This window comes from Podarcis muralis, chromosome 18, assembly GCF_964188315.1.
Source record: "Podarcis muralis chromosome 18, rPodMur119.hap1.1, whole genome shotgun sequence".
Lineage (NCBI taxonomy): Eukaryota > Metazoa > Chordata > Lepidosauria > Squamata > Lacertidae > Podarcis > Podarcis muralis.
In genome coordinates this window covers 6,979,367-6,991,353 of record NC_135672.1, presented here as the reverse complement: position 1 = coordinate 6,991,353, position 11,987 = coordinate 6,979,367, and positions in this window count along the sequence as shown.

Below are 11,987 nucleotides of genomic sequence, written 5' to 3'. Positions count from 1 at the left end.
TGGTGGGACAGTGTTCTCGAAGCTACCAGCATGAGTCTGACCAAACTGCGGGAGGCAGTGGAAGACAGGAGGGCCTGGCGTGCTCTGGTCCAGGGGGTCACGAAGAGGCGGACACGACTAAACGACTAAACGACTAAACAACAACAACAACAAAATGTAGCTGGGTGGTAGAGCCCAGGAGGTCCCTGGTTCAAATCCCCGCCGTCCCTAGGTAGGACTTGGAATGTCACCATCTGGAACCCTGGACAATGGCTACCTCCCAGAGTTGGCAATATTGAACTGAAAGGCCCATTGGTCTAACTCAGAACCTAGGCCGCTGTTATGTATTCAGTGGCCTGTGTTTGCCTGAGCTGGAGTCTGGGCTAAGGATTCTGAGCCCTGTATTCTGATTTAATGCATTCTGTCCAGTCACAGAACATTTCAGGATCTGGGCTACTGCCCATTGGCTCTTAAAGTTATGACGCACAGCTTGGGAGTTTAGACAGCCAATCACGTTGGGAGCGGGAGTGGCCCAGGCCTTCAGAAATGCATATAAGCAGTTGCTTTGCCCCTGTCGTTCACTTCTGTTGGCTCAATAAAGGTTATTGCAGGCTTCCTCAAACTCAGCCCTCCAGATGTTTTGAGACTGCAATTCCCATCATCCCTGACCACTGGTCCTGCTAGCTAGGGAGCATGGGAGTTGTAGGCCAAAAGCATCTGGAGGGCCAAGTTTGAGGAAGCCTGGGTTATTGCTTTTATCACTGTGTCTCGCTTCGTGGGAACCCATGTACCCTTCAGCAGCTTCCTGTCATAGCTGTCAACCGTCCCTTATTTGGCGGGAAAGTCCCTTATCCCAGCCCTGTGTCCCGCTGCTGTCCCTTATTGATGATGTCCCTTAAATTTCCCGGGTTTCAAAGGACGCAGCTCCTCTCCCTCCCTCCCTGCCGGCCAGGGAGGAGGGAGGCTCCAGCTGTGTTGCTTGGCTGCGTTGCTCACCCAATAAGGAGTCCAAGGACGACTGGGGGGTGGAGCTTGCATGCCTTGTGCCCATCAAATCGGCCCCGTTGCCTGGGGACTCGCCTTTGCTCAGCGCTTCCCAGCGGAGAGGTGACGGTGGTTTTCCTTGCTGCATCCCCGTTGCCGGGTTGCTGCGCTGTGGGAACCACCGCTTGAGGCTTCGTTTGGCTGCTGGCTGGGCTTTCTGCCTTTGGCTCAGAGGGGCTCAGAAGTTGAACATACCTGTGCCCGGAAAATCCCTTATTTTGGCTGCTGATTCCTTATTTTTGAGGCTGCTGGTCCCTTATTTTCAAATCTGTAAGTTGACAGCTATGCTTCCTGTATTCCTGTTTTGTTCAGCCATGTATTCAGAAGTATGAGGACTAGAACCTTGCTTTAGCTTAAGGGGAAGGATCCATCCCCAGTTCAGTCACTGACATCTCCAGATAGGGCTGGCAATGTTCCCATGATTGTTAGGAGGAAGGACCCTGGCTGAGTGCTAGAGAAGATGCTCTGTGTGCACCCCTGGTCCAATTCTTGGCGCCTCTAAGAAAGTGTCGGGAGAGCTGCTGCCAGTCAGTGTAGACAATACTGAGCTCTATGAACCAAAGATCTGACTCCAGCAACTGACCCCAATGTACAAGCATTTTCTGGGTAGTAACACTTTTGCCCATAGAAGCAGTTGTGTCACAGGAGTGCGCCTTTGAACACACAGTTCAAAGTTGAAGTTAACGCTCTCTCTCTTTTTTTAGCAAAAACATGATCTCCACAGACCTGTTTTAGGCCTAACAAACAAAGCTGCTCATTCATGGTGCTCTTACTCCATGAAAATCAGTTGCTGAGATTGCTGGTCCTCGTCTTCTCAGAGCTCTCTTAAGTTCTCTCCAGGGCTTTTCCCAAGCAATCGGAGACTGTGCCTGAGCGTGGCCTACCACTGCTCCGCCCTTTTCATGCCTCCTCTTCTGGTTCTGGGAGAGCTTGTCACAGCAGCAGGAGAGGGAGACAGCTGTGGTTCTTCACTAGCTGGACTCCTCTCTGCCTATTGTTCTCCCTCATCCCACTATCCTGCTTCTGGTTCTGGTTCTGGACTCTCCCTTCTCACTACGCCTTGTAACCCCTCCAGCTTCCAACATTTCCACCTCCCAGTAGCCTCCCTCGTCTTCCTTCAACCTCTCGTCGTCGTCTCACAAACACTCCACAGGCTCTGAGCCAACAACCCTTGGGGGTTCCTCATCTGTTCTTCCCACCATTCCTCCGTGTCAAACCCATCCATGACACACTTCCTCAATGCCAAGACCACGAAGTGAGCATCATGGCCAAGCGAGGATTTGAACCCAGACCCTCCTGGGTCCTACTTCTGGTTCAGAAAGGGAAACCCGTCTCCCTGAGCAAACGTTCAGAACGTAGCAAGCTGGCTTGTACCCATGGCCCAACTGCTCCTACGCCAGCAACTGGCACTGGTATAAACCTCGATATTTATTGCATTGTGTGGTTTTTCTATCCTGCGGAAAGGAGGGCCTTGTGTGTTTTCCAGTTGCTGGCCGTTGGAAGAGGGAAAGCTGCACTTTCTCACCTGGGAGGTGAAGCGTTTCCCCTGGAAACGTCGGAATCAAGGTTGCCAACACCTGCCGTGTGGTTAGCACGGGGTGGGGGTTAACCAGGCAAGCTGCAAAAATTGGGTTGGCAAAGGCCAAAGTCCAACTAATCCCCTGACTGATGAAAACGCCGCCTCCGTCCTTGCCAAGATCAGATTGGACGACTAATTACCCCAAAGAACGATTAGGATGGAGGAAGCTGACACCTGGGTAGAAAACAACTCGGAAACGACGCATTTTCAACCCTGACCTTTTGCAGTTGCATCTGCCTGGCTCACCTGTTCCTTCGTGAAGGTCTCCCCTCTGCCCTCGCCCACGCTTTCCGGTGACAGACACCCCCCCCCCACCTGCCCTGAGCTTCGCCGACTTGATAAACAGAAATGAACCTCCAGAGAACTTTGCTGCAAACACCAAAAATTTAGAAGTAAAATTGGTACGCACAACAAATCTTCAAATAAAGGTCTGCTGTTGTTTTTTGTTTTTTGAGGGAATAAAGTATACAAAAACATACAAAGAGTTGCCACATTAACATTTCTCCAAGACGTTAAAAACAATATTTTTTGGAGGGGGGTGGGAATCCATAAAGGCATTTCAAGTGTGGCGCAGTGGTTAGAGCACCGGACTGGGGCCTGGGAGAGAGAGATTCGAATCCGCACACTCAAGTCATGGAGCTCAAAGGGTGTGTGACGTGGGGCCAGTCGCTGCCTCTCAGCCCCTAACCCACCTCACATGGTTGTTGTAGGGGTTAAATGAGCCGGGGGGAAACACACACACACACACACACACACACACATCATGATCTCCACATTCATTGGCTCCCAGTACATTTCTGAGCACAATTCAAAGTGTTGGTGTTCACCTTTAAAGCCCTAAACGGCCTCGGCCCAGTAGACCTGAAGGAGCGTCTCCACCCCCATCGTTTTACCCGGACTCTGAGGTCCAGCTCCGAGGGCCTTTTGGTGGTTCCCTCACTGAGAGAAGCAAAGCTACAGGGAACCAGGCAGAGGGCCTTCTTGGTGGTGGCGCCCTCCCTGTGGAACGCCCTCCCAGCAGATGTCAAAGAGATAAACAACTACCTGACATTCAGAAGACATCTTAAGGCAGCCCTGTTCAGGGAAGGTTTTAATGTGTGACATTTTAGTGTATTTTTGGTCTCTGTGGAAGCCGCCCAGAGTGGCTGGGGAAACCCAGCCAGATGGGCGGGGTACAAATAATATATTATTATTATTATTATTATTATTATTATTATTATTATTATTTTCAGCTCCATGCAGAAAAGGGTGGGATTTAAATGAAAGAAATAAGATTGATGTGGAATCTGAAGAATACCTGGCCTGTTTAGCAAGTTATTGCCAGTGAGACTCTTAATCTTAGGGTCCTGGGTTCAAACGAGATTCCTGCATTGCAGGGGGTTGGACTAGATGACCCTCACGGTCCCTTCCAGCTCTACAGTCCTCCTGCTACATGGGCTCCTCAGAGGACAAACCAAACCTCCCGCCAATTGAAGATTGGGGGAAGCAGACGGGGTCCTCTATCGCCAACCCTGGAGAGATGGAGAGTCTAGGGGAGCCTGTTCAGGGCCACCTCCAGAGGGTCCTCTTCAAAGGTCTGAAAGAAGGGATGGGGAGAAAATTCGACGCAGCTCACCTTTGAAGTCTTAACTTACTCGACTCGCACTTCCAGAAACAATAGGCAAACCAAAAGCACAGACGTCTGAGAGCCTCACTTCTCTGAATTTTGCGGTGGGGTTCTCCGGCCATGTGTTGTTGTTTAGTCATGTCCGCCTCTTCGTGACCCCCTGAACCAGAGCACGCCAGGCCCTCCTGTCTTCCACTGCCTCCCGCAGTTTGGTCAAACTCATGTTAGTCACTTCGAGAACACTGTCTAACCATCTCATCCTCTGTCGTCCCCTTCTCCTTGTGCCCTCCATCTTTCCCAACATCAGGGTCTTTTCCAGGGAGTCTTCTCTTCTCATGAGGTGGCCAAAGTCTTGGAGCCTCAGCTTCAGGATCTGTCCTTCCAGTGAGCACTCAGGGCTGATTTCCTTAAGAATGGAGAGGTGTGATCTTCTTGCAGTCCGTGGGACTCTCAAGAGTCTCCTCCAGCACCAGAATTCAAAAAGCATCAATTCTTCGGCCATCAGCCTTCTTTATGGTCCAGCTTTCACTCCGGCCATGTAGTGTATCCCAAAAGGCATATTCCAGGGGAAAGTGTGCACAAAGGAGCATATATTCATGATCGCAACATACAAAACGTGTATAATATTGAGAAGAATTGCTTTGTAAAAACGTGTGCAGCAGGCAATAAAAAATGTGTCTGTTAGGTGAACATGGCACAACAAGTCTTCAACAGGACTCTCTCTTGCTCTCTTTTAAAAGGAATTTGCAAAGTGATGCAGAAACATAAGAGGCCTGAACTTAAGATCAGGAAAGCACTGAGAAGCAGAGAGAAACTGAAATGGTCAAATTTTCCATTCCTACTTAAGAGCAAAAGGCACTTCACAATTTGACCCCAGGCTGCGGGAGCCCAATGAAGTTTGTGCCGGAGTAATCAAAGCCCTTTTGCAACTCAGGAGTGAAGGACTCCACATGCGTAAGGACACGGTTCTGAGAACACCCCTTAAATTTGGGATCAGGCAAGACCTGGGAGGAGAACAGGGCCGTCTTTAGCATATGCGGCGCTGGGGTGCAAAAAACTGCCCAGCGCCCAACTCTCTCTCATGCGGGTGGAGGAGGAGAGCAATCCCCACAGAGGCTTGGGAGGGGAGCTGCGCAACTCGTGTGAGCAGCGTGTGTGCGCTGGGCGGGCCTCTCGACAAAAAGGGCAGCCCTTCTCCCTCCTTGGGGAAAAGCCCCCAAGAGCCGCACACATGCTCCTCGCGGCTCTTTATTTATTTATTTAAAATATTTTTTATTAAGTTTTCCATTTAACAATCCAATCATATCACATTAATTTTTCCAAATTATGCCAATACATATCATAAAGTCCAAATATTTTGCCAAATTATAAATTTTTGTTGGGGCTTCCCATGCTTCGAGTTCAGTAAGGGTCCAATCATCTCATATTTCTGCTGCTTTTAGTGTTCACCAGTCCCATCTTTCAATCTTCTTGTTGTTATCCTTTTTCTTCTTAATTGCCCCTGAGTTGTTTCCACAGGCAAGTTAAAGTAAGCAATATTATGCTTCTGTGTGAACTTTGTAAGGCTCTCCCTTTTATTTAAAGCTGGTAAGTCTTTTGTTTGCAATAAATCTTCACACGCTGATCCAAAAGTCCTCCTCGGGTGGCAGACGCCATCTTTCTCAGTTCCGATGAAATACAATCTAGGCCAGGGGTCTGCAACCTTTAAGACAAAAAGAGCCACTTGGACCCGTTTCCGAAGAAAAAAACAACTGGGAGCCGCAAAACCATTGTGACATTTAAAACAAATATATCTCCGGAGCCGCGATCTGACAGCGGGAAGGTGACGTCGGGATGGTGCGTGACTAACGCACTCACCACCCCCATGCGACGTCACAGTCAGTACAGCACCCGTCACAGTGGGGAGTGTCGGGGCGCACAATGCGCCTCCTCCCCTCGCTAGTATCCGCCCCGGAGCCGCGGCAAAGGTGTAAAAGAGCCACATGCGGCTCCGGAGCCGCGGGTTGCAGACCCCTGATCTAGGCGTTTGTTCATTAATTTTCCCAGACAAGTTGCACCATAAATTAGCCTTCCAGGGATGATTTGCCAAGTCGAACTTAGAATACAAACATGATAACAGAGTAATGGCTCACCTCCCCCTGTGACTATTAATCTCGCAACATAGTCTATCTCATAATGGCGGACCCCGATTAAAAACTGTGTCACAAGAGAGCCTTTTATTCCCCCCCCCCCCGATATTTCGAAAAGCAAAGGCTTTAGTTGATCTTTTTATTTCCACACAGTTTATTTTCCAGTCTCACTTGCTATAGGTCGTATTGACGGTTCTTCGGGGGGGGGGGTGTTGTTAGGTCATATCGTAATAAGTCCTCGCGGCTCTTTAAAGGGTGCGCTGAGCAGAGCCTCCCGCCTGCATTCGCTCCATAAGACACACACACATTTCCCCTTACTTTTTAGGAGGGGGGAAGTGCGTCTTATAGAGCGAAAAATACGGTATATATGTGTGTAAAAAGAAGTCTAAGAAATTGCGCATGGTGTGGAAAGAGTGGAGAGAGAGAAGTTTTTCACCCTTCCCCAGAACACCGTGACTCGCAAGACGGCCAATAAAGCCGGAGGTTGAAAGATTCAGGACTGATTAACAAAAGCCCTCCTTCACTCGGCACCTCGTTAACCTGTGGAACTCCCTCCCACAGGAGACAGCCATGGCCACCGAGTTGGGTGGCTTTAAAAGAGGATCAGGGTAATTCTTGGAGCCATCAATGGCTACTAGCTATGATGGCTGCGCTCGACTTCCACAGTCGTGGAGGCAGCAATGCTTCTGAGGGAAGGAGGGTTATTTTTGTGCTCGGATCTTATTTGAGGGTTTCCCAAAAGCCGCTGTGACAACAGGATGCGGGGCTAGACGCCCCTGCCACCCCCCTGCTCGATCCAGCCGGCTCTTTTCAGTTCTTATGTTCTTGTCAAGGGCCATTGTCCAAGTCCCACTTAATTTCAGCTATTTATTGACTGCAGCTTCCATTGATTTAAAAGCCGAGAGAGGGTACTTGGTGTCTGGGAGCAGGGATATACTTGAAAATCATACTTATCTTACCGTAAGGCAGGCACAGACTGCATTAGACACCGTGTGTGAAATGTTAGGCTGGGTCTTGGCAGTTGTTTTCGTGCTCCTCTGTTTACCTGGCTGTAAACAGAGATAATATCTGGGAAATATAGTCAGGAAATATCTGGTCCCTCCCGGGCAGAGATAATAAATTTAATTCGGTTGGTGCGTTTCATGGAAAATATCCGAATTCTCACTTTCAGAAACAGTATGCAAACTGACAAATAGCTGTCCTTCAAAACAGGCGCTTCTCAGAATTTCACAATGCAGTTCTCTGCCCAATACAGTGGTACCTCGGGTTAAGTACTTAATTCGTTCCGGAGGTCCGTACTTAACCTGAAACTGTTCTTAACCTGAAGCACCACTTTAGCTAATGGGGCCTCCTGCTGCTGCCACTGCGCCGCCAGAGCACGACTTCTGTTCTCATCCTGAAGCAAAGTTCTTAACCCGAGGTAATATTTCTGGGTTAGCAGAGTCTGTAACCTGAAGCGTATGTAACTTGAAGCGTATGTAACCCGAGGTACCACTGCAAACGTGTGCCACATATCAACGTGTCATTTAATAAATAAATAAATAAATAAATAAATAAATGCACATATTCGTGAAAATAACATGCAATAAAGCATTACGTTCTGCAGAATCGCTTTGCAGAAACGTGCCTATTTAGACAGACCTGCATGCAAACACGAGGGAAATTTTTCACTAAAACGCTGGTACATTTCCAGAAGGACTTTTGAAAAAACGTGCCGGCAGCAGGCAGGTGTGGAAATGGGGAGAACCGAATTTGAGGCTGGGGGGAATGAGGAACGGAAACAGCATGAAAGGAACGTATTCTCTGCACCGCCCACTAGAGCTTAAGGCTGTAATCCTATATCCTCCTACACAGAATTAAGTCCCAGGGACAAGTTCTCTCAGCTTGCTCCTGGCTTCCTGGAAAAGGCAACTGATTGTTCCCTTTGGGGGAAATGAAGCTAAACTAGCTATGTCTCTGGCCTGACCCAGCAGCCTTCTTTGTATGTTCTTCTTACCTTTCTTCCATTTCTTTCTCAGTCTTCTGGAAACATCCCCTTTATTTGATTTGGTTTCATAGAATTGTAGTTGGAAGGGACCCTGAGGGTCATCCAGCCCAACCCCCACTGTCCCCATACAGGGATTCGAACCCGCAACCTTGGCGTTATCAGCACCACTCTCTAACCAGCTGAGCTATTTATCGCATTCCTAGTCTGCTTTTCATTCAAATGAATCTCAAATCTTTAAGTTGCATTACAATCAATTGTTTTATGCTGGTGTTAGCCGCCCTGAGCACGGTCTTGGCTGGGGAGGGCGGGGTAGAACTAAAATTTAATAATTTAATAATGAAGCGGCTTACGAACAATAAACAAAATGGAACATGGCAAATGCGACATAAGTCACATAAAATAATTAACAAATCACTGATAAAACCATACAGAGTAATTAACAGTAATATTTTTATAAATAGATATTGCAATAAGACCTTCTTAAACCAGGTACAGTGGTACCTCAGGTTACATACGCTTCAGGTTACATACGCTTCAGTTACAGACTCCGCTAACCCAGAAATAGTACCTCAGGTTAAGAGCTTTGCTTCAGGATGAGAACAGAAATCGTTCAGAGGCGATGCAGCGGCAGCAGGAGGCCCCATTAGCTAAAGTGGTGCTTCAGGTTAAGAACAGTTTCAGGTTAAGAACGGACCTCCGGAACAAATTAAGTACTTAACCCGAGGTACCACTGTATCAAGGGACGTGGGTGGCCCTGTGGGTTAAACCACAGAGCCTAGCACTTGCCGATCAGAAGGTCGGCGGTTCGAATTCGAATGACGACGGGTAAGTGTTTGAATGACGGTGGGGTGAGCTCCCGTTGCTCAGTCCCTGCTCCTGCCCACCTAGCAGTTCGAAAGCACATCAAAGTGCAAGTAGATAAATAGGTACCATTCCGGCGGGACGTGCGCTGCTCTGGTTTCGCCAGAAGCGGCTTAGTCATACTGGCCACACTGTACGCCGGCTCCCTCGGCCAGTAAAGCGAGATGAGTGCCGCAACCCCAGAGTCGGTCACAACTGGACCTAATGGTCAGGGGTCCCTTTACCTTTACTTTAAACCAGGTATCAAGGATGAGTTCATCCTTCATCTCTGGGCGATGGTTAGTCAAGCGGCAATAAGCAGATAAATTATAAGAGGTTTTCACATAAGACCAACATTATCGTTGGTGGAGACGAACAGCAAACAACAGACTTGAAAGTAGATTTAAAAAACGAAGGCTCTCCCTGCTTGCAACATACCTACTCAACAGCAGATGGGACAGCTTATGGATTCGGTCAAAATCAATGCATATAATCTCTTTGAGAGTCCTCGCTCAGCACTCCCAGCCCTTTTACTTGCCATGAATAGCCCTTCTTTTTTAAAAAATAAAGAAACAGAATCGGGTTCATCTTCAGTTTGATTCAAGGTTGTTGTTTAAACCAACAAGTGAATTGCAAAAGCTGTCATCGGGGGCAGGGCCTGCCCAAGATATTTTGGCACCCGAGGCTAACCACAAAATGGCGTCCCACCACCAGGGAAGGAGGCTCTACATCTGGGAACAAGGGTGGGAGGAGACCATCAGCGCCTCCTATTGGCCAAGGGGCTGCTGTAGTACCGGCATTGGGGTACTCTGGTCCATGGGGCCACCAGGAGTCGGACCCGACTAAACAACAACAATTCCACTAAGGTATACTAAGTGGTCTCTGAACTCCTTGATGGGATGATAATTAATTGTTGCTGTCCTCTACTGAGATCAGGTGACAAAGGTATTGGGTTGCAAATCTCCATTTTGAAAAGGAGTTGCCTTTGGTCTTTGTTCCCAGGTTCTGTGAGAGTGAGGATGCAAATGTCCAGGTAAACAACTGCAGGCTGTAATGGGAGAGACCTTTGCTTTTACGTCTGTTTGGGATTTTCTTTTAGTTCCAAGACGCTAAGCCTGATGCTGGACAGCACAAGATATTGTATGGATTTATTTGGTTGTATAATTTGATGGGGGGTTTTTGTATGTTTGTTTTTGAAGAAAGTTATGCAAGAAAAGCTTTAATTAAACTTATTGGGCCTTGACAATGTTTGATTTCTAACAGGAGTCAGTTTTTATGCACCCAGTCGCTTCAAGCTACCAATTCTTGTAGGTTGGTTCTGCTAAGATACCGTATTTTTTGCTCTTTCCCTCCTAAAAAGTAAGGGGAAATGGGTGTGCATCTTATGGAGCGAATGCAGGCTGCGCAGCTATCCCAGAAGCCAGAACAGCAAGAGGGATTGCTGCTTTCACTGCGCAAAGATCCCTCTTGCTGTTCTGGCTTCTGAGATTCAGAATTTTTTTTTTCTTGTTTTCCTCCTCCAAAAACTAGGTGCGCCTTGTGGTCTGGTGCGTCTTATAGAGCGAAAAATACGGTATGCATCATAGCCACAGTTTCCCCTAATAAATGCATCTTACTTGGCTGGAGAACTGGGTTGCAAAATTTGGGGAAGCACAATTTTTAAAGGAGCGGGGGGGGGGGGGGTTGCGTTGTTTCAGACAGCACAAATCATGCCGAACTGCCTTTAAATGTGAACGGAACGGAACTTATCCCCGCTGCCCCAGTCCCTAGACCCTACATACACATCTCCAGTAGAAGCAAAAAAAAAATCACACTCTCTCCAAAACCAGTAATACACTCCCAACCAGGTGAGCTGCCTGCTGCAGGCGCCTACTGCCAGACCAGCTGTTTCCATGTGAGACCTTGCCTTTGCCATGCCAGCTAATCCCCCCAAACCTGGAGGAAAAGCTCAGGTTTCGGAGCCACAACAGATGTGTAAAATTTAACCCTCCTTTCTAATCCTCAGCAAGCTCCAGATCCCAGCCTGGATGGAAAAACACGGGAGGCAGGTTGAGGTGGGCTGGAGGCCACCATCTGTCTGCCAGCGGCCTTGTAAACACTTTCTAAGAGCGACATTAGCGTCTCTATAGTAACAGTGGAGAACGCGAGAGGGAGAGCGAGGGGAGAGCCTTGGCTGGATCCACCATGGAGGTGGACAGGGTCCTCCTGCAGTGTTGCTTGTCGAGGGAGGATAAAGAGACAGGGGCCAAAATCTTGCAAACGGATGTGCTGTGAGCATCTTCCTCCTCTCAAGGGGACGTCCGTTTTTTAAAAACTGGGAAGGCTTCCCTCCAGCCACAGGGATTGCAACTTTGCAAAAAGCGTTGCGAAACGAGACTTTTTGTCTTTCCCCAGAGGGTAAACGCTGGAGGTTTGTGTTATGCTGTTGAAACCTGGTGGCGGAAGAGGAGAGGGCAGAAACCATCACAGAGGCCTCATTTTTTTTTAAAAAAAAAAAGTCTGTCCAGTGATTCAAGATACAGTGGACACTCGGGTTGCGAACGTGATCCGTGCGGGAGGCACGTTCGCAACCCACAGCGCGGCGTCTGCGCACATGCGGGTAGCGATCTGGCACTTCTGCGCATGAGCAAAACGCAATTTAGCACTTCTGTGCATGTGCGACCGCCGAAACCCAGAAGTAACCCATTCCGGTACTTCCGGGTTTCAGCAGGTCCGTAACCCCAAAAAATGCAACCTGAAGTGTCTGTAACCCGAGGTATGACTGTATCTTAGTTTAAAAAGTGTCTGGGAGGCAAAAGGGGCACAAAGTTTTCGTTTGCACCA